The sequence below is a fragment of the Panthera onca genome, chromosome A2 (assembly GCF_046562875.1).
Source record: "Panthera onca isolate mPanOnc1 chromosome A2, mPanOnc1 haplotype 2, whole genome shotgun sequence".
In the NCBI taxonomy this organism is placed as follows: Eukaryota; Metazoa; Chordata; class Mammalia; order Carnivora; family Felidae; genus Panthera; species Panthera onca.
The window spans coordinates 139622213-139644622 of NC_138340.1; the positions used below are offsets into that span (position 1 = coordinate 139622213).

At 39.2% G+C, this 22410-nt stretch overlaps 1 protein-coding gene across 7 annotated transcripts in view; it reads right to left on the reverse strand.

The window, feature by feature from the left end:
* CADPS2 (calcium dependent secretion activator 2) overlaps positions 1–22410 on the reverse strand; it is a 667593-nt gene that overhangs the window by 95635 nt on the left and 549548 nt on the right. The gene's annotated exons all lie outside the window — the stretch shown is intronic.

Below are 22410 nucleotides of genomic sequence, written 5' to 3' on the forward strand. Positions count from 1 at the left end.
GTCTTTTCCTTCTCTCTGTATTGTATTATCAATACAATACCCTTCTCACCAGATGAGTCATTCCTGACATTAGCAAAAACCATGGTTTTTTGTTACCATTTAAATTCTCAGCCTGAAATGTTTATACTTTACGTTGATCTTATTTTTTTTTTTTTTAATTTTTTTTTCAACGTTTTTTATTTATTTTTGGGACAGAGAGAGACAGAGCATGAACGGGGGAGGGGCAGAGAGAGAGGGAGACACAGAATCGGAAACAGGCTCCAGGCTCCGAGCCATCAGCCCAGAGCCTGACGCGGGGCTCGAACTCACGGACCGCGAGATCGTGACCTGGCTGAAGTCGGACGCTTAACCGACTGCGCCACCCAGGCGCCCCTAACGTTGATCTTAAATTCAAGAAATATAAAGCCACCTAAAACAACTTGGACAACCTGCGATTAACTGATTCCTCCCCCTCCCCCGCCCCATCCTTCCATGTCTGCCATTACGCCACCCCCTGCCCTCCTCCAACTGGAGAGGGGTGGGGAGGAGTTCTTTGAAGCTGAAGGTTCTTTCAGCATTAGGGAAACTGGTATAAAAAGGCAAGGCCACAATAAGATTAAGTACAGCTACCTGAAATTCAGCAACAGAGAAGGAAAAGCAGTTGATTTTAGAGATACAACCAACTGGCAGAAATCAGAAGTGCCTCGTATAATGAAACCGTTTCAAACTGAATGTGAAGAACAGAGTTTCGAGCAAGCACACTGAAGATAAACACTGTCTTACGTTCATGGACTCTTTGTCCCAGTAAGGAGGTTGTAAAGAAGGGAAATAAAATTTTCAGGAAAAGGGCTTTTTCTTTTTAAAATGTTTATTTTGAAAGAGAGAGAGGGTGAGCACACGAGTGCACAAGGAGCAGGGGAGGGGCAGGGAGCAAGGTGAGAGAGAATCCCAAGCAGGCTCTGCACTGTCAGCATAGAGCCTGATGTGGGGCTCTATCCCACAAACTGGGAGACCAAGACCCGAGCCAAAATCAAGAGTCTTACACTTAACTGCCTGAGCCACCCAGGCGCCCCGAGAAATGGCTTTTTCTGCGGAACCTAAGGAGTTCTGATTTTTGGCAATGGATATTTTCCTTCAACTTCTTCCTAAAACTTTCACCTTAAACTTGAAAGACACTCTTCCAATTGCTCTTATTTCCAAGGGCTGTACAATGAGGCAGTGAAACACTGCTTATGGCTGGTGCTTGCTCATTAAACATTTATTATAAGCGTACTATAGGTCACAGTGTGATAGATGTGGGGGTTTCCATCCCCCAACCCTGCACTCATTCTCCTAAACTTCCCTGCAGGATGGAAAGCCACCGCTTGTCTGTGACAGGGGTCAAGAGCGGAAAGCCAGTCTGCCAAACACCACATAATTGAGTGTCCCTACATGTTCTTAAGCTGTGAGGAGGAGGGGGTGTAAGCCATGTCCCTGATCTGTAACAACTCAGACTGCAAAATCACTACTGAAAAGGATCCTTAGACATCAACTATCCAATCTTCCACCTGTTTCACGATCGCTTCAAAATCCTCAAGAGGGTGAAGTCAAGGAGATCATGGCTTTGCACAATCATCTCCTCCATTTGGGGGCAGCTCTAGCTACTAGAGTCTGATGAGAAAGACAAGCTCCTTAAGAAAAGTTTGAAAACAACGCAGAGCAAACACAGCAGTAATGTAGACGTGAGAGCAGCCGAGAACAGGTGGGTTTGGAGGGAGGAATCAGCAGGAAGGTAAGCAGAACCTGAAGCACGTCCTAAAGGAGTAACAAATGACCTGGTAGGTAGAGGACAGGTTTCTAGAAATGTCTCTATGACAGAGAGGTGCATTTCAGAGGAAGATAATGATTACAAATGTTACCATTTATTGAGTCAATTATGTGTCAGGCATATAGCGCCAGGCACTTTCCATGCATCACCACACTAATTTCCCTAACAGCTTTGTTTGGTTATTTATTCATCTAACTTACAGATAAGGAAACAAGCCTGGAAGGATGAAGTGCAACAGCTAGCAAGTGGAAAAGGGGAGAACTGAACTTAATGTGGGCTCTTACCACTTCTGCTTTGCCCCTGCCTGGCTGGAGTGCAAACATGCAGGAGAATAATAGGTGATGAGTTTGGGCTCGGACTGTGGCAGGCTTTAAGATCATAAGTACACTGGATAACTATATCCTACGTACAACACAGCAAGCATTGCTTTGCAAGGCTTCAGATTAAATTGATTTTAGGAAAATGTATTTGTGGTTGTGCAGAAAAAGGAAGGATTGGTGAGGCTGTGTGGCCAGGATTCCAAGGGTCAGGTCTAGCAATATGGAGAACTATGGGAAGATGGTAAGAGGAGGGTGCAGGGATGCTTTGAAGAACAAATTTGCAAGCCCTTGAAAGTTACTAGAAATTGCAGGCCAGAGAGGAGAATGACCCTGAGGTTTGGAGACTGTGTGGCTCAGGGAATGAGGATGCATGGTTGTAAAACCAGGGAATGGGTCTCCAATGGGGCATCCTATATATTTTAGGACTACCATATATGTATCAGTTAATGATTCTAAACTAAAAAGACAATTAAGCCATGTAAAATCTGCCCACACAGGGAGTTAAGACATCTGGATTCTCTGCCTAGAAAGCCCCTACTCATCATTGAAGATACAACTTTAATGTTGCTTTAAATGTGGGACCTTCTTAAAGTTCTAGGGCTGAATGAGTTGCTCCTCCCTCCGAGCTCCCCTCTTAGGGGCTTATGAGTCTATGCCCAGATCCAAGTCAGAAACTAGATCTCATTATCTTGTACCCTCAATATTTTGAATAGGCTTTGGACCATCACAGATAACTAATGAAAGTTTATCGACGATGCAAGAATATACCTTTTTGGGAAAAACTGTGTTAAAAGTAAATACCCAAATCACTTAACTTTGTGTACGACTGCAAATTGCTCCTGTCACTAACATGCCAAGGGTGACAGAATCGGCAAGTCCACCAATGAAATGTGGCTGCAGTTTGAGAATAATGCTCAAAAATCCGATGAATGCTGCACTCTTAAATTAGAGAAAGACATATTTGTAAAAGGGTTATCAAAATAATTTTTAATTCTCAAGAGCATATCACTTATATTCCTTAATTTTTCCATCTTTAGATTGAAGGTATTGAATTAAGTTGAGGATTCTTAACCCAAGGGATTTAGAGATTAGGAACAGGTTTTAGGGCACAGCCTTAAAATTATTTGCTAATTTTTGGGTATGAAGGCATTGCGGGGAGAGAAGGCTCATACCTTTCAGGTTCTCAAAGTGGTTCATAAACTAAACAAATGCTAAGAGTCACCAAATCCTATAATCTCTACAATTCCTTCTAGCTAAGAAATTCTATGCTTCCTATAAACATAAATGTTGGGCTTTCTCTACATTGGATTGTGTTAAACATATTTCTATGTTTATATCATGTGTTTTTCATAATAGAAAAGCAACAAAATTTATTATCACAAAAGAACTTACTTTCCTACCTTCTTTATTACATTATTTACTGAATCCTTACAACCATTCTGCAAGTTAGAAAATAATGGCCCCCATTTCCATATTAAGAGAGTCCTTGGAGGGGTTAAAGAAGGTGTCCAAGGTCATACAGGATACCGGCTGAGAATGGATTAAAATCTTACCTCTGATGTCAGGTAAGCGGCAATAACACAAGGACTGAATCCTTTTTAATTTTCAATTCTTTGAATAAGAATCACACACACACTCAACTGACTATACGTTCAATAATAGCTTCTGAAATGGCTGCAGGTTTGAAGAGTTTATTAAGTCACCATATCCTTAGCCACAAGTATGCAATAATGGAAAATAATCACAGAAAGAACCTGAAAACTTGTTTCTGTTTACAGGTGACTATGTCAAAACCAGCTTTTACATTTGACACTATCTTAAGTAAAAACTTGGAGAGTACCCTGTGTCCTTCTGAAACTTAAAACTAGTCTAAAACATTTTATTTTTCCCAGACTAAATTTACTGAGAAGAGCAGAACTTTGTACTTGAACATAATGGCCACTCTAATACTTTAAATAAATAGCATTTTTATCAAGTACACTGCGTATACCATCTCTGGCTGTCACTCATTTGACTACAGCCAAGAAGTTTAATGCATGTCTGTAGTCAGAACTCTATTAGATAGCAAGGTTATCAATGGCTCCATTACAAAACTGAACACTGAATATTTGAGAATTCCTCCTCGAAATGTTCACTTTCTGTAACATCTTCACAGCATTACATAGGTCTCTATATTCTTCAAGCTTCACACCAAGCTGATGATTGTTGTAATACATTTCAAATAGTGTCATTTGAAACCAATATGCCCAAAGTAGCAAGGTTGCTTGATGACTTTTCAATGCACTGCTCTTGGGGACAAGCTTTCTTCATTTTGCACCACTTTTAATTTTCTAGTTAACACTCCCTGACTGGTCAAAGCAATTCCTTTTAATTATAGCTCTGTACATTTAAGAAAATATCTCAGCAGAAACAAGGTAAGGAGGTAGAGAAGACAGCTTGACTATTTTGCTTTAGTAGGCTTTAGGCTTTAATTCTGTTCCCTATTGCATACTCTTAGCATATTCTCCCCAGCTGCCTCCCTTCTAGCCGTTTCCTGTCAAAATCCTTAGTGTTGGACACACAGTGATGCTCAGAGTGAAGGTTGCAAGGGAACCTGGGGAGAAGACCAGTAAGATCATTTCAGTCCCCCCTTCCCCCCATATAGGATATGGAGAAATTTGTAAGGTATTTGACCTTAAGTCTTAACAGACTTGTATCTATACTTGCAACCAAACAATAAAGATGGTGTTGGATAAAGGGACCATGGCAATAATGCTACCATAATACTTCTCTCCCTTGCATCTAGGTCATGATAACCAGCTAGAGTACATCAAAAAGTAATTCCTATATACGGACTAAGATTTCTTGCCTGGTTCCTCAACATCCCCAGATTTTGTGACCCTGAATTTGAGTCAACATTTATTGCCTGGAAGGTAGTCTACTAACAACTAAGGGGATATGATGATGAACAAGGTAATATTTCAGGCTTCAAAGAAGTTCTGTGTCTTTCTCTCTTGGCAGATTATATGGTATAGAGGATAGCTCTATACCATAGGTTTTTGGTCAATATGAGGAAGTTCTGCTATAAAGCTCTGATACAGAGGGAATTAAATGGACTCAACATGCAAGAAAAGCATTATTATCTTGCAAGAAATATGATCAAAGATACGTCAATAGGAAGGCTTTAAGTTGCTCATAGGTAACATAAGGAGATCTTCAGAAAGAAAAGCTTCTTGTAGTGAGTCTGTGAGGTCAGAAACTTTAGATCAGAGAAAGTCAGCAGCAGTCTAACTGCTTTACATATAGTGTAATCGCGATTTCAGAAATGGAATTTAGGGATTCATCACTTATATATAACACATATATAACAGTGCTCATCCCAACAAATGTCCTCCTTAATGCCCATCGGCCATTTAGCCCATCCCCCCCCACCCCCCCCTGCCCAACACCTCCTCCAGCAACCCTGTTTGTTCTCTGTATTTAGGAGTCTCTTATGGTTTGTCTCCTTGTTTTTATATTATTTTTGCTTCCCTCCCTTTATGTTCATCTGTTTTGTATCTTAAATTCCTCATATGAGTGAAATCATATATTTATCTTCCTCTGACTTATTTTGCTTAGAATATACTCTAGTTCCATCCATGTTGTTGCAAATGGCAAGATCTCATCACTTTTGATCACTGAGTAATATTCCATTGTATATACATACCACATCTTCTTTAGGCATTCATCAGTCTATCAACATTTGGGCTCTTTCCATACTTCGGTTATTGTTGACACTGGGGTGCATGTGCCCCTTTGAAACAGCACTCCTGCATCCTTTGGATAAATACATCATAGTTGCAACTGCTGGGTCGTAGGGTAATCCGATTTTTAATTTTTTGAGGAACTTCCATACTGTTTTCCAGAGTGGCTGCACCAGTTTGCATTCCCACCAACAGGGCAAGAGGGTTCCTCTTTGCATCCTTGCCAACATCTGCTGTTGCCTGAGTTGTTAATTTTAGCCATTCTGACAGGTGTGAGGTAGTATATCATAGTAGTTTTGATTTGTAGTTCCCTTGGCTCAAGAAATGTCTGCTGACTCCAGTCTGTCCTAATTGTAACCTTAACTCTTATTGGTGTTAATGTTCTCCCACTTTGCATGATCCAGACTGATGACTCAACTGGGAAGTCTAAAATTTATTGAGGTCTTCTGACCCATCCTCTGGCTCTAGCACAGCAACCTGTGGTGAGGGAGAGTGCCAGAGCCTAACACGACCAGACTTCTTTGAGTCCTAATCCCAGCCAGATCTCCATGCTCATGGGATTTCTCATCCTGAGAGGGAAAGGTGGGTAAGAGAGCAAATTCTTTCTTATTAGGCAAAACTCCCTCTTGAAACCTGTCTGCCACTTTCAGAACTCCTGACTAGATGACTCCAGGGGGAACTCCTGAGTTAGCCACGTGGAGGAAACAGGGTAGAACATGCTAAGAAGACTGCCTCAGAATCTAGGGGAGAAGCAGTTTCTAAAACTAAACTCTACTTCCCCAACTCTTCAGGGCCAACCTGACTCAACCTTGCCCAGTATCTGACTCCCCAAGACTTGGTACTCTCAGCTAATGCAAGAGAAGAGCATTAACATGGATCCCTTCCTGGATTGTCTGATGGCAACCTAAATGTTAGTACAGTTTTGAGAGTGCTGGAATACATCCATCGCTGCAATCGATGACTGGAATAGCTTCCGTATAGATCTGTGGTTCTCAGCTTCGGCATGCACCAGAACCTCCCGGAGAGCTTGTTAAACACGGATTCCCTGGCATCACCCTCTGAATTTCAGATGCCGTAGATCTTGTTTGGGACCCAAGAATCTGCATTTCCTACAAGTTCCTAGGAGTTGCCAATGATGCCGCTTTGGGGAATGCACTTTGAGAACCACCAGTGTTTATGAAAAACAAACATATACCACGATGACCCGTAGGGACTTCAGATTATTTCGTTTACCTGAAATCAAGCTACATCTTTGTATAAATTTCATTTTAGGGAAAAAAAAGGTGACTTTTTCTGTAGAATCTGAACACATCTTACTTTTCTGTAATGTTATTCAGTAGGATGCTGTACATATTTGAACAATTCTGTGTGAATGAAAAGATTTGGAATGTTATGGACTCCCTACAGCTGTTTAAAATCCCTGAGAGTACTAATACCATGGATGTTTGAAAACAATAGGTCTGTGGCCTGCTAATTCCAAGAATCCCTTTGGTATTAACTTACTTAATAACCCTGCCATTTAAAGCAACAGTTCCAGTTAATACCTCTGGAATTAACCATGCTAATGATACAGCACTTTGGAGTAATTGTTCTGTTGTGACAGTCACATTAACTACTTTACCTGGATTATCTCTCCCCTCAGTAAATTCATTTTTAAGCAAATGGTGAACTCTGGATCAAAGGAGATTGGCCACTAGAGTATAGGCCCATAGCAGCCAGAATGGACCCAAACCGAACAAATGCAGAAGCCAAGAACAAGTGGAGATTCAGGGGTAATGGGCCATAAAAAGATACATATGTGAGGTAGACATCAGTGATGTTTTGTGAGACTTTCTTCAAGAGGAATATGGCAACATAGTCTCCTCTTAAGATCTTAAAATAAGGGGTGATGGTGATGGAATCAGAGAAACATTAGTAGGCTTAAATTGTCACAGGCTTTTATAGTTATGTGATTTGTATGAGTGGAGAAACACAGATACCTTGGCTTGATTTTATTAAAGTTGTCCTTTTAGGGGCGCCTGGGTGGCTCAGTCAGTTGAGCATCTGACTTCGGCTCAGGTCATGATCTCATGGTTGGTGAGCTTGAGCCCCGCATTGGTCTCTGTGCTGACAGCTCAGAGCCTGGAGCCTGCTTCAGATTCTGCGTCTCCCTCTCTCTCTGTCCCTCCCCCGTTCATGCTCTCTCTCTCAAAAACAAACACTTAAAAAGTTAAAAAAAAAAAAAAAAGTTTTTTTAACTATTGTGACCCTGGCTTTCAAGTTTGTGAAGAAGGAAGATCCAGGATCTCCCAGGGGAAAAAAATATCTTCATAGGATTGCTGGCTGTGAGGACTATGAAGGCTTGACAGAGAAAAAAAAAAAAACACTTTCTGCATTGTTTATTTATTTAACTCTGTTTAGCTCTGGTTAGAAATATGTTGCAGGATTTTAATGACAGCATAAAATTTTTCCATGGAGAATTCTGCCTAACTGTGTAACAGGGGTTTTCCTAAAGACTGGTCTTTATATCTATCCCGTTATATAGCCTATACATCTATCATACATATATCTCACACACACTGATATATATTCAGCAGCTGAAACTGATAAATGGTCTCCTTGGTTTTATTGCTCCTTATCCTCTCAATAGAATTCAGATTCAGAAATTGATCTCAGTTATAGTAACTGTCAGGCCAGTACTAAATTATCACATAATTAAGGGTTATAGCATCTTAAATTTCATGCCTAGTTCTTGTCTTCTAATTACATTTACTTAAAATAGCGTTTTCTTGGTCATTTGTTATATTCACGCATCAAAGAAGTACCATCACACCTCCACTCTCCCATCCTCCTCCTGCCCCTTAAACTCTCATTCTCAAGGAGAAGGTCTGCCCGTGAACAGTCAGGCAAAGCAGGATCCCGGAGGTAGTGGTGATGACGGGCAATGAGGAGGGTGAAAAGTCAGGACTGCAGAGGCTGGCCAGTGGGAGGCAAGCTGAAGAAGGAAAGAGAACAGTATGAAAGATCTATTTTGAAAAGATTTGTAGCCTTGGGTACTAAGAAATGAGTCAAAGATCTTGATGTCTGTATGTATCTCTGTCTCCTTTGAGATGTAAACAAGATGGGGTAGGGCAGCCAACTAATGCGTTAGTGGTGATATCTGATGCTTAGATTTGGAGAATGTCTCCTACTTGGACAAGTGTAAAGACCAGGTGTAGAGAGGTGGGTTGGGCTTGGTGATATCTTGAATGTTTCTACAATTTTAACATCCTGGGTCTGCCAGCCACTGTGAAAATGTGTGTAAACAAAATGCCTCTGGGGTATTTTTACAGGTTTATCCTTTTGAAATAAAAAAGGATCTGGCATTACAGACACTCATTAGGCCTTTTAATTTAGCTCTTGAAGCTATATGGGCACTTAGTTAGGGCCGATAGGTAATAACTTCTGATTTCTAAAACTATTCACCTGTCCAGGCTCTGAGTACTTACAAACTCTATTGAGCTATCAAGAGGTGAAATCTGTCAGTTTGCATTACTCTGGTTTTGTCCAACTGGAAAAGACTTTTTAATACATCTAAACTACTCAGATTAACAAGGTGCTGCAGGAGCCACAGGGCTATATGTCACTTGGTTTACCTGTTGACACACGTTAGTAAATAAATGAAAAGGTCACCAGTCAGTGGGTTTCAAACTATGGATTTAGAGAATGATAAATTCTACCAAATGGCTCATAAGAAAACTTGCTATTCCAAGGCTGCATTTATCTGTGCACCACATTCCATGTGAAAGTAAAAAAAAAAAATAAAACATGACACATTGTCAAGTGAGCTGAGTAAACTGACATCCTTTTTGAGACCTTTTAGGGAACAGGTGTTGAACTCTTGTAATGAGATTTCCATGCATCTTCAGAGGAAGGAGAGAAGACTTTAGCAAGAGCTGTTCAGAGTGTTAGAGATCATGGCTGAGGGAATAATTCCCGGTAAGGGGCACACTGAAGGAGACATTACATAAATGCTTGGTTTTTCTCAGGAGGTGCTTATGTTCTTGTTAAGAATTTCTACAGAAGGCAAATATTCATCAAAAAGAAGGTTTGGGGGGAATATAATGTTTTTCCAGCTCATGGGCAATCTGGGATGTATTCAATTAAGTACTCTTGATGCATTATTTTGTGTAGCTCCCTTATATTATCTTCTGAATCTTTTCTCTCTTGCACTGGGAATCCGTAGGATTCATGGAAGCTTTCACGGCATCACTTCAGAGTGGTCAAGTATTTTTCTCAAGGATAGATGGTTAGCTGACAATTCTATGTAGAAAATGAAGTAACTACACTGGAACATGCTAGGTTTTATCAGAAAGTTAAAAACAATTTTGCTACATATCTCAAATAGATACCAGACAAGCTTGAGAAATTACCAAGGAAGCAAAAAGGTAAAAACATTAGTTGGGGATAGTTACAATAAAGAGAAATACCAGGGAGCCTGGGTGGCTCAGTCAGTTAAGCGTCTGACTTTTGGTTTTGGTTTAGGTTATGATCTCGTGGTTGTGAGATCAAGCCCCACGCTGGGCTTTGAGCTGATAGCTTGGGGCCTGCTTGCGATTCTCTCTTCCTCTCCCGACTCGTTCGCTCTCAAACTTTCAAAAAAATAAAGAGAAACACTAAATCCATAGCAGTAGACATTTTCTTCATTACATTGAGGTTTCTGATCTCTCTGGAGGCCATGCTTCCACCAGAGAGGGATTCAGTTTATTTTTTGTCCATTTAGTAAGCCCTTCTTTCTAGCATCATCTTCGAAACAGTCCATCCTTTCCCCACTGGTTTATGGTCCATTTTATTATGGATGAAGCACAGCAGGCTCCCATCAGTATGTGAGCCTGTAGATTCTTCTTCACAGGCTTTGGTGATAGTTTTGTAATCTTAGTGTCGGCCAAGGCAAGTCTCCATGCGTTTTATTTTCTTAAGTTGACTTATTCAGTATCCTTTATTCTTCCACTTATATTTTCAATTTATCACGTTCTTAAAAAAAAAAAAAAAACCTCTGGAATTCCAACAGACACTGCAATTAATTTATACATTTGGGGGGAGAGTTTAAATATCATACTGTCAAGTCCTCTCTCTTAAGGGCAAGGACTATCTTACATCTATTTAGATCTCTCTTTATGACCTCTGAGTTTCAAAAATTTCTTTAGAGGTCTAGGAAGTTTTGCATGTTTTTGGCAAAGTTAATTCCTGGAAGTTTGGTGGTTACTGTAAAAGATACTTTTGGTTAATATTTTCTAGGCAGTTAACTGATGGTGGTTAGTGGTTTCTAGGCAGTGGTTCTCTGACTGTGGTTTGCCGACCACCGCAGATCCCCAGGACCTTTCAGGGATCTGTGAGTACAAAAGTATTTTCATAATAATACTGAAATGTTCTTGCCTTTTTGACTTAGTTGATCTTCACAGTGATGGTACAAAAGCAGTGGCAGGTAAAACTGTTGTTACCTTAACATGAATCAAGGCTGTGGTGCTAAATTATAATCACTGGGTTCTTTACCCCCGTGCATGCAAGAAAAAAGCCAGTTTTACGTACAAAAGTCCTTGATAAAACAGTAAAAAAACCACCCACTTTATTGAATCTCTCCCCTGAGTATACATTTTTAAATATCGTCTGTGACAAAATGAGAACTTGGCATTAGGCATATCTGCATACTGAAGCGTAATGATTGTCTAAAGTAAAAGTGTGTGCTTGTTTCAGTCTAGGCTGAATGGTTTTATTTTCAGAGAACCATTTTTTAGTTGAAAAGCCTACCGATGGACAAAAATATGGTTATTCAGACTTGGGGATATTTGGTAGACGTTTTCTGAAAAATTAAGTAAACCTGTCACTTAAATAGTATTTGTTGCTAATTATAAAATTAAAGCTTTCAAGGAAAATTAGAATTTTAGTAAACCTGTATCTGTCATGCACTTGACAGCTTTCCAAGACTTTGAGACTTTTCTGATGAGACAGGTGATATTAACAAGGGTGACTTTATTATACTTGTTAACACTAAGAGTATCCTAACTCAGTGGACCAAATGATTAGTACATGGTGTTAAAAAATCATGCATGGTGAAAAACGTATTCAAAGTACATGATGAACCAACTGGATTTAATAGCATGAAAAGTTCATTGATAGGCTTTCAGATTCGACATTGCAATTAACCCATAAGAAATTATCACTTGCCAAGCTTTAGTATAATAACACAGAAACCCACAATTATCTAAAAAGTCTATTAAAATACTTTCCCCTTTTCCCACTGCAGATCAGTATATGTCGATTTTTAAAAAACATGTATCAACCAAAATAACATATTGTAATAGACTCAGTGTGAAGTGCCTATGAGAATCCAGCTGTCTTCTCTGAAGACAGCCATTAAAGAGGTGTGCAAAAAATTTTTTATAAAGCTATTTATGTTGACAGGTAATGGGTTTGCTATTGCTCTTTGTAAAGAGAAATATTTTATGAATTTCTCTATGTTTTTCTTCTAGTATGGTAAATACTGGTAAACAACCTATCTGAACAAAAGCTTTTTGGGATCTGAATATTTAGAGTGTACTAAGTTTGTGAGACTAAATTATTCGAGAACTACTGGTGTAGAGAGAGGCTATGGATTTTAGGTTGATTTTATAGCTGGCAACCTGGCTGAACACTTAATATAAAAGGTTCTATGTAGATCCTGTTGGATTTTCTAGGCAGATAGTCATTTCATCTGCAATGATGGTTTTATCTCCTCTTTCCATTCTTTGGATTTACTTTTTTCATTTCTTTCATGCTGTCCAAGACTCCCAGTGTTGTGACAATACTGGAAGTAACTATCACAAACCCTAGTGGGAATGCCTCTAACTTCCTTCGTTATATAAAATATTTGGTGGTTTTTTTCCATATGGGTTTTATAAAGCTAAGAAATTCCAAGATGCTCACAGTATAATTTTCCACATACTTTTTTTTTTTTTTACGCCTCTTGAGGTAGGATTTTTGCTTTTAGTTTGTTTCCTAATGTTGAACTCCTTTTATATTTCTGGGATAAACCCCGTTGATTATTTTCCCAATTAACTGTTGGATTCTGTAGGCGTATACTTAGGGGTTTTGCATATATAGGCTCACAATGAAATGGGCCTGTAATAACGTTCTTTTGTTCTACTGCCTTTACCAGGTTTGGAAATTAAGATTGTATTTGCCTCATGAAATGGACTGGACAGCATTCATTCATTTTCCACTTCATTGAACTTATTTTGGATAGGATTTTTCCTTAAAAATATGGTAGAACTCACCTCCAAAACCAACCAGGCTTAGGGATCTGGGAAAGGGAGGGTTTTCACAACCATTTCAATTACTTTAAAACTTAATAGCCTGAGTCTCATTTCTTGTGTTGACCACACCAGTATAGGTTTTCAAGAAATGTAATCAATTTCATCTAGACTTTCAATTTTAGTCTTTGTTCATAATACTCTTCCATTATTTTCTATACCTCTTGTGTCTCTATTTTTCATATTATATTTACCTGAATTTTTTTCATAACCAGTCTGATGGAAGTCTATCTTACTCTTTCTATTCTCCACATCACTTCACTTTCTTTTTACACTGTCTACATCTTCACCTTTCCTGCTGCTCTCACTAATCTCCCAGATGACAAGCTCTTCAGCTGTATTCATCCTGTATCCAATGTTTCTTACCATATTATTTTCATACCTAATGTTTCATACTCAATATTTCCAATTGGTTTCTCATGACTTCTTGTTCCTGCATATTTCTAGAATCTTCCAATATATCCTTGAGTATATTACGCTTAAGGTAAATTTTTGCTCCTAAGAATAGTAAGTTCGAGATGACACATATCATTTAGTTTACTGTCTTTTATAAGGGGCTGTAACTCCTCAGGAATCCATTTTGACTTGAAAGCTCATGGTCATTGGAGAAACTCAGGATGGAATGATAGGCAGGTGCTTGCCTGTGTGTCCTTTGAGGACAGAGAAACTTAGGCTTTGGAGTAGAGGATCCCAGAATACAAGACCAATACTACTACTAATTTCCTTTTGCTACTAACCCATTAGGCAACTTCTAAGGACATGGATTCACTGTTAATCTGCTAGATTCAAAGCTGCAGTACTTGACCAAAAGTCTCCTTAGGTTGTAATCCACTAGGCTGGAAGTTGGGATACAGAGGACTGAAGGCATGACTGCCTGAGAGGGGCTCAGCTCATTCCGGTTTTCAGCTCATGGCAGCACAGCTGGGCCCAGCTTTGATAAAGCCACAGATAACAGCCACCTGGCCTACTGCTACCAACTCCAAAGGCAAAAGGAACTGATGGTCTCAAGGCAACGACCCTTCACTCCCTCTCTGCTCAGCCATACTCCAGGCTAGAACTCCCCACAAGACAGACTGGGGACTGGCAACCAAGCTCGTTGGAACAGACAAGTGAAGTGAAGGTGATTGAAATGAATGTGAGCGTAAGCTGCTCTTTGGATGGCAGATGGCAAGCAATGGAAGATCAGGGTAAGGCTGCTTTATTTATGGAGATACCATGGTTATAAATGGAAATGAAATATGTAGAAGGAAGATGGAGGAACTAACCGCAGGAGAAAGAAGAGATATATGATGGAGTAAATTCCACCCAAAAAGAAGTAGGTGCAATTGAGATCAATATCACAGGTTGGATGAGTCTACCTTGAAGAGGAAGATACCTCATCCCTTGATGCTGGAGAACAGGAGACCTGGGTGGGTGGGGATGCCAAGAAGTTTATAGGTATAGAGCCTACAGAGCTGAGGATTACTATGCTTCCAAGGTGGAAAAGAAGGGACTGCCCTCGAATACCCTAAACTTAGCTGTCATTTAAACTGAAGATCAAATTCCTGTGATAGCCTGATTTGGAAAGAGAACATCAATCAAGATTGAGTCAAGCTTCACCTTGAATATGGGATTAGCTATGACCATCCCTGACTGAGACTCTCCTTATCCATTATAACTTCTACTACAAAAACAAAGAAGGAAATGGTGGATGACTCATGACAAAGACTGTGAATCAAGGACAGATGCCACTCCATTTGGTCACAGAACACCTCAGCAGAGGCACGACGAATCATCCAGTGTTGGCAATATTAACTCCAACGTAAAGGGTGAAAAGTCATAACCAGAGGCAGCAGGACGGTACTGTCAGCAGTTGTTAACTGAGTGACAGATACTAATGCTTCCTCACAATTACACACAACCGAATCAAGAAGAATATTAATGAAATGCAGACAGAACCAATATGAGGAGAGAGTGCCAAGTGTCCTTGAATGTCTCCATGGTTTGTCTGGAGTTGACAGAACCCTCATCCTTTGGTCACTAAAGCTGTGGGTAGTACGTGCAGTGGTCCTGAGAGGGTTCCAAGCATTACCATCATACTGTCACTGGTATACAGGGTGCTCCTTGTGTCCTCAGTTGACTTTTCTCTTAGTTGGTCACCTGAGTGTGCAGACAGCCACTGTACAACTGCACAGCACACTCTTCCTGTCTTAAGTCTGTCTTGAGCTGACTGAAGGTACATGCACAGCTGGAAAGCCCTGTCGGATGGAAGCCAATGTCTTCATTGGCCTCTTCTCGTCAATAATCCCTGCAACTCCTGTTTGTCCCCCAAACATCTCTTGATTCATAGGAATTAATTTGTCAACACTGTCATGAGTTAACTAACTGGTGTGAGCACAAATTATCCAGTGTGGGGCTGCTATCTTGTGAGGCTAGTGAGGTGGTGGGGAAAAAAGCTGAAGCAAATAAACATATTACAAATCCTCATTCATTCCAAATTAGATGTAGAAATGGCCAAAGTAAATTCGTATTACTTACATAGTACTGAAAAGAGAATATGGTCATAATATTTTCTGGTATATATGACATATAGAATGAAGCTACTGGGGTAGCAAGGAAGTGGGTGTTAAAAACATTTCACTCATCATATTGATGGGAACATGTTGAAAAAATAGTTTAAAATTAACATTTCCGATGCATATTAGATAATGGAATAAAAGTCACTTAGAGCTATCAGAAAAATTTATCTTCTCAGGTAATTTAAAGAGTCCACTGATCATCTGAAAAATACTTTTTCTCTGCATATAGTACAAAAATAAATTTTAAGTTGGTCCCTATCCAGATGATGTAGCTCAGGCAGCAAATGTTTACGCTATGTACATATATTGTTTTATAAACTAAAAGCTCTTTTTAGATTTAATTTTCTCATTTTGAAGACAACAATAAGATGTTCTCTTTTAGAGTCAGAAATTACATTTATCAATTTGTCTGTAAGTCATCAGGTGACTCAGAAGCACAAATGGTCATAAAGGTTTTCGTGCCAAAGTCCTACTGTCCAAGCCACGCTAACAAAGGCTACAAAAAAATTCTTTAATTCTTCAACTTTGCTTTATAGTTTTTAAGGTGAGAATTGTTTCTTCTAATACACAAATCACTTCCTGCAGAGCACTGTCAATTCTTATGGGAATGCAAAATTTCAGGACTATTATTTAGAGATATCAGTAACCTGAATTCATCATAACATATTCAAAATTTTTAAAATCAAACTTATAAGAAAATATAGCTTTTATGAGAGAAAATGGTTATGTTATCTTAGAAATATTAGTAAGAAATTATTCACTAACAAAAAAAATATTTTCATCAAGTATGCTTTTGATCTACTCAACTTCTACACACACATGCACTTAAGAACAGATTTTATTTATTATTTATCGCTATACTCTGGCAGTGGAGTGCTAAATTAAAATGCCACCCCGATGGCAAACACATCCTAATGACGTAAGGCCTGCCAAAGTGCAACTTCTCTCAAGGAAAGCAAGCAGTGTGGCCCTCTGGGAAAGCATCTCTACCTGTTCAACCGAGACTTTGAAAATGAGAGCACTTGGGGGTTAGACCTGGGAACCTGGCAACCAAAGGGCCCAGACAGATCCTCAGTGCACAAAGCTCTTGCCAGTTCATTCCATGCTACCTTTTGTTTAGGGCACCTCCATGTTTTGAGATTCACAATAAGCCTAGCTACCAAGTCTATGCAAAAGATCTCAGGTCAAGGCAAGCTCTAATGAGCCGTCTCTCTCTTTTATCATAAGCCCTCATATGATACGTAGTTTTTCAGGAGATAGCAGGGACTGTTACTAGACTGCTGTTCTTGTCTATAAGAAACTCCCTGAAGTAAGGAATTGATTCTCCTTTAAAAAGAGCTAGTTTGCATCAAAAAGGTATGTGATTTAAATTTAAAAAAAGACACAATTAGGAAGATGAAGTTGCAGTACCTTTTTGAACCCTAGACTATAAATACTGTAAAAAGGATCTTATTGTTAAATACACAGTTGTGATAAAATTAAATCGAGGAAGAGCACCAGTCGATTTTTGCAACCGTGTAGCTCTCAGATATTTCTTAGAATTAAAAAAAAATGCCTTGTAGAAATATTAAGTTCTGAAAATGAACTCTGTTCTCATAAAACAAATGCAAAGATATCTAGGGAGGAAAGAAGACATTTAGAGAGAGGTTGTTTATTTCATTTATTACAAAGTTGTAAAATTCCTTTTTTCTGCAAATACGTGCTGCCGATGGAGAATGGGAAGAATTCCCAAGGATGGAAGAGAACTAGAAGTCCAACTGAGCATATGTTGAATTATGGAAACAATGAAACAGGTTAGAGTCCTAACTACTGTTAACGCCACTGTTCTCCATTACCTCTGGCTGCTGTGATCCAGGGTTAGAGTCCCACACCCATGGTAAGAGCGTGGAATTCTGGTTTAATTTGTCCAATCTTGTTATTTAAAAAAACTTTTTTAATGTATGTTTATTTTTGAGAGAGAGAGAGCATAAGCGGGAGAGGGCAGAGAGGGGCAGAGAGAGCGGGAGACAGAGAAACTGAAGCAGGCTCCAGGCTCTAAGCTGTCACAGAGCCCGAGGCCAGGCTCTCACCCACTCATCACTTGCGAGATCATGACCTAAGCCAAATTTGGATGCTAAACTAACTGAGCCACCCAGGTGTCCCTCCAATCTCGTTATTTTTAAGTGGTTAGTTTTTGCTCTCATATTTCTGATTAGTGATTGATTTGAATGACCTTTTGTAAGCCAGCTTGCCAGTTTATACATGTTCTCTCTGCTATAAATAGCTTGATCATTCTGTGCCATAAACTCATTCATTTATTCAACAAATATTTATTGAGTACCAAACATGTGCCAGGCACCTTTTTCAGGCACTGGAGATACAGCAGCTACTAAAATACAAAAGTCCTGCCCTGGTGGAGCTACCGCTCTAGGACAAGAGTAGGATGAATGAACCATACCATGGGCTAGAATACAAGTGCTGCAGAGAAAAATAAAATAGGGGAGGGAAAGAGAGGCGACGTATGGGTTGGGGGGGGGGGGGCAAGGCTGCAAATTTTAATCCCTTTCAACACCTGATGCTGTGAGATATGTGAGCATAAAAACAAAAAGCTTCGGATTTTGGAGTCCAGTTCCTAGCCTTACCATGGGATCTGTGCTGTCCGATTAATTCATCAGCCATAGTCACATGTGGTAAACAAGTACTTGAAATGGGGCATCAAAATGTGCTAGTAAAAATACACACCAGATTTCAAGGACTACATATGAAAAAATACTGTAAAATATCTCAATTTTCTATATTGAATATACTTTAAAGGAATATTTTAGATATATTGGGTTAAAGAACTATTATTAATTTTCCATTTCTTTTTACCTCTTTAATGCGATTACTAGAAAATTTTAAGTTATATCTACAGCTTTCATCATAATTCTATGAACCACACCGCTCCAGACCTCCTTTCAAATGCCCATGCAGTTTAACTGAGCACAAACTTAACTACACAGGCTCACTCACTAAGAAAAGGGAGGGAGAAAGACCAAGGAAAATAAAATGACAGTTTGAAAGGGAGACACTGTGTTCTAATCTCCTGCTTCCTAGTGGTCTCTGGATGTATGACTAGTGACTTCGCTGCTTCAGTTTCCTAAAAAAGCAGTAATAGAAATATTTATCGTAAAGGATGAATGCAAAGTGCTTAAAACAGTTCATACTAATGTGTGTTTGCTCTTACTATTAAGTAAATATCTATACTTTTGGCAAAGGCGACCCCTTGGCTCTTGCACTGTGCCTCGGAACGGGACAGCCCCAGAGGCAGAGCAACCAGTGGACAGAACACGCTCCATATCTGAGAGGCACAGGTACACATCTCATGTCTGCTGAATTGAATAACAACAGCACACCTTTGTGAAAGTTACGGACTTTTTCTATAGTCTTGGTTACCTCTTCTATGAAATATCTGTTTTCTAGAGTTGTTTTAGGAACTAATGAAGCAGAGTAAATAAAACAAAAACGAAAACAAAACCTCTGAGGGAACTGTCAACAGATGACAAAATGAAGACCAATCTTGGGCAGAATTCAACTCTTGTCTACACGGTACAAACTAACTGAGGAAAATTATCATAATGCCCAAGAGAATACTGCTTGGAAGCATTTGAGCTCTTACACATGTAACTGACATTCTCATTTTGAGTCATTTACACCCCCAAGAACATTAGGTAATTCTCTTAAACTTGCTACCAAATGCAACCAAAGCAATAGAACTACGTTTTTTTAAAAAACCTCTCTTTTATTATTTCACAACATTCTTCAACTGAGATTAACTATCCCTTCAATTCACTGAAATCATCTAGACTATACACGGATTTTTTTCTCTCTTCCATCTGGGCCTTTCTTTTTTTTTTTTTTAACTTAAAACCTTTTTTTTTTTTTTTTTTTTTTTTTTAAGATTTTTAAGTAATCTCTACACCCAAAGTAGGGCTCAAACTCACAACCCTGAGATCAAGAGTCACATGTTCCACCGACTGAGCCAGCCGGGCGCCCCTCTTATAATTTAATTTTAAGGAAAGTATTTTTCCTAGCATCATCAACCTCTAGGGTTGAACAGTCATATGGATGCCAGAAATGCATGAAGGGAAGGCTTCTGTCTGGAAGTGAGGTACATGAGGGACAGCAACTTTCTCGTTCTCTCTTCTTTTTAATGGGAATGTGTGCAACTCTACATGGTTCCTCCACTTCAACCTTCATGAAGACGTGCTGTGACTCCCTCATATTTCACAGGGGAAGGAGCATAGCCTTGATAGGCTGGGGATCAGGACACCTGATGCAAGTCCCAGCTGGCTGATTTATTTACTCTGTGTCAGTGGGAAAGCCCTAACAACCCCAGACTTCCTGTGTGTCAACTATATAAAAACCTATTTTCACTACAGGAACACTGCAGTGGATGAAATGCCCTAAGAGATTTTGAAGAAGTTTGTTAAAGAGAACAGGACTGTTGCTATTACAATGGGCTGTCTTAAGAAGTGATGGTAGTCTCAAAAGTGCACTTTTGTGGTCATCATGGGTGTGTTCTTTCCCCTTTTCCTGGCTCAGAGTGTTTTGTTCCTCACACTTTCTGGGGTCAAATGCTGAAACAGAATGGAAAGAGTTAGGAAAACAGAAAGAGAACCCTTTAGTCGAAGACTTCAGTTAAAACCAACCCAAACTTGTCTATAACACTGCATGTAGGCTTTAAATGAGACAGGGAAACTCGGACTAGAAAGGTTCATCCCTGGGCTCTTGCCCCATGGAACTAACTAGCTAAGCTCTCCTCTCTCTCCAAAGCACCGAGAGCCTACTTGGGGCCAGTGGTGCAGGGCTGGGTGCCGGGATGCAACAGTGAACACAGTCCATAAAGACCCTGCTGGCAAGGGGCTAAAGAAGAGACAGACAAGATAAACAGATAACAGCACATAATTAAATTAATTACAACTGTGATAAGTGGCATAAGAGAAAAGTAAAAAAACCTTTAAAAATTCAGAGATCCGGAGAACACTTTCCTAGCAATTTCCTGAGACTAGGACTTCATAATCCCTGCTCATTCCTGTGATTAGCAACTTTCAAAGTTAAGAGCTTCTTACTTCTTATTTAATAGCATTTATGCTTTTCACTGTGTTATTTTTCAGCAGTGATAAAGGAGAGATCGTCCTCTTCTCTAGCTGTAAGAGCCCTCCAAATATTGGCTACAGCTTCCAAAAAAGATTAGTGTCCATGCTTAAAACATTAATACAGCCTCCGATTTTTGGCTTTGAGTTCGTATGAAAAACGCTGCTGAACTTTAACAGAGATAAACGGCCTGTATTTTACCAACAGAGCATTAACAATAGTTCTCCCAAAATGAAAGTATTTTCAGTATCTCAATCAAAGTCATCTAATAGGAGCCCTGAAAATCAGACAGCTATTCATCAATATCAAACATCATGCCACAATAGAAACAACAGCACGTGCATGCACAAACATCCATTACCTGCTTGCTTTTCTGCTGGGCCTAAAACATAAGAAAAGACAATTTAGGAAAAAAGCAGACTCTACCCATGTTGCTCACATAATGCAGAAAGTCAATTAAGCAAAGAAAAGTGGCCCACTTCCTATATCTAACTTAAATTTGATTTTGTTCTTGGTCTGATCCTGAGCATAAAGCAAAAAGCGCTTTATTTTTTAACATACACAAGAGGGGGTGGGAAGGAAGGGAGAAAATGAAATGCATAGACGTTTTCTCATATAATAAGCATGCATTTTGTTTTTCTGAAAATGGAGACTGCTCAGTAGTCCCACCTAGATTCCTAGGATCCATTTTCTAGAATATTCTCACAGTAGACTAGAAGTAAGAGACAGATGACTCCAGAAAGGAAAGAGCTATGAGAGCTCCCTGCTCACTGTTCATTTGGTCCCAGAATAGGATTTTCTCTAACACAGACTTGTTTTCATGTGTGATCCAGAGGAACAGCTATGTCTTTTGACCACCAGTGTTAACACGTTTGTCTAACTAATTAACAAAAGTGATCTATGGCTGGGACAATTTTATTTGTCCATGTTAAAATGGACTCTAGGACTAGAAAATAGAAATAACCTATGTTTTCAGTATTCTTGCACAATGGTCAAAAATACTAACTGGAATGGCCAGTTAAGAACAAAAGGATTCTCATAGGGTTTTTTTTTTTTTGGATTGAGTTTAAACACTTGAATAAAACAATACTGTGTTTATTCAAATTGTGCACAAACTTTTTTCCCTTTACTAGATTTGAAAGGTTTTAATAGGTCTATTTTTATAACGATTCTTTCAACCCATGTTCACAACACACAATGTTCAAAACACGAAGATTGTTTGAATGAGTATTCATGATGTGAAAACCAATCTGTTTATCTTCCACTTTCCCCAAATGAGCTAATATTCATTGCTTTTGCTTTAACACAACATGATATCATAATTAATGATGTTAAACTGGTAACTAAGGAGGTTTCATGTTGTTACTCTCGTGATATAATATTGGTTGCTATAGTGATGGGATGGCTTTTTTGTTAATCACTCAGGAGGTTGGTTATTGCATGCTTGTTAGAAAGCTTGATTGGATTCGGAGAGAAAAAAAGGATAGAACACAGCCAATTATAATCAATCTTTTTCATTGTACCACTTTTGATAAAACTATCTTCACATCAATAATTAACAAATTTATAATTCAGTACAATTTTATATTAAAAGTTACTAAA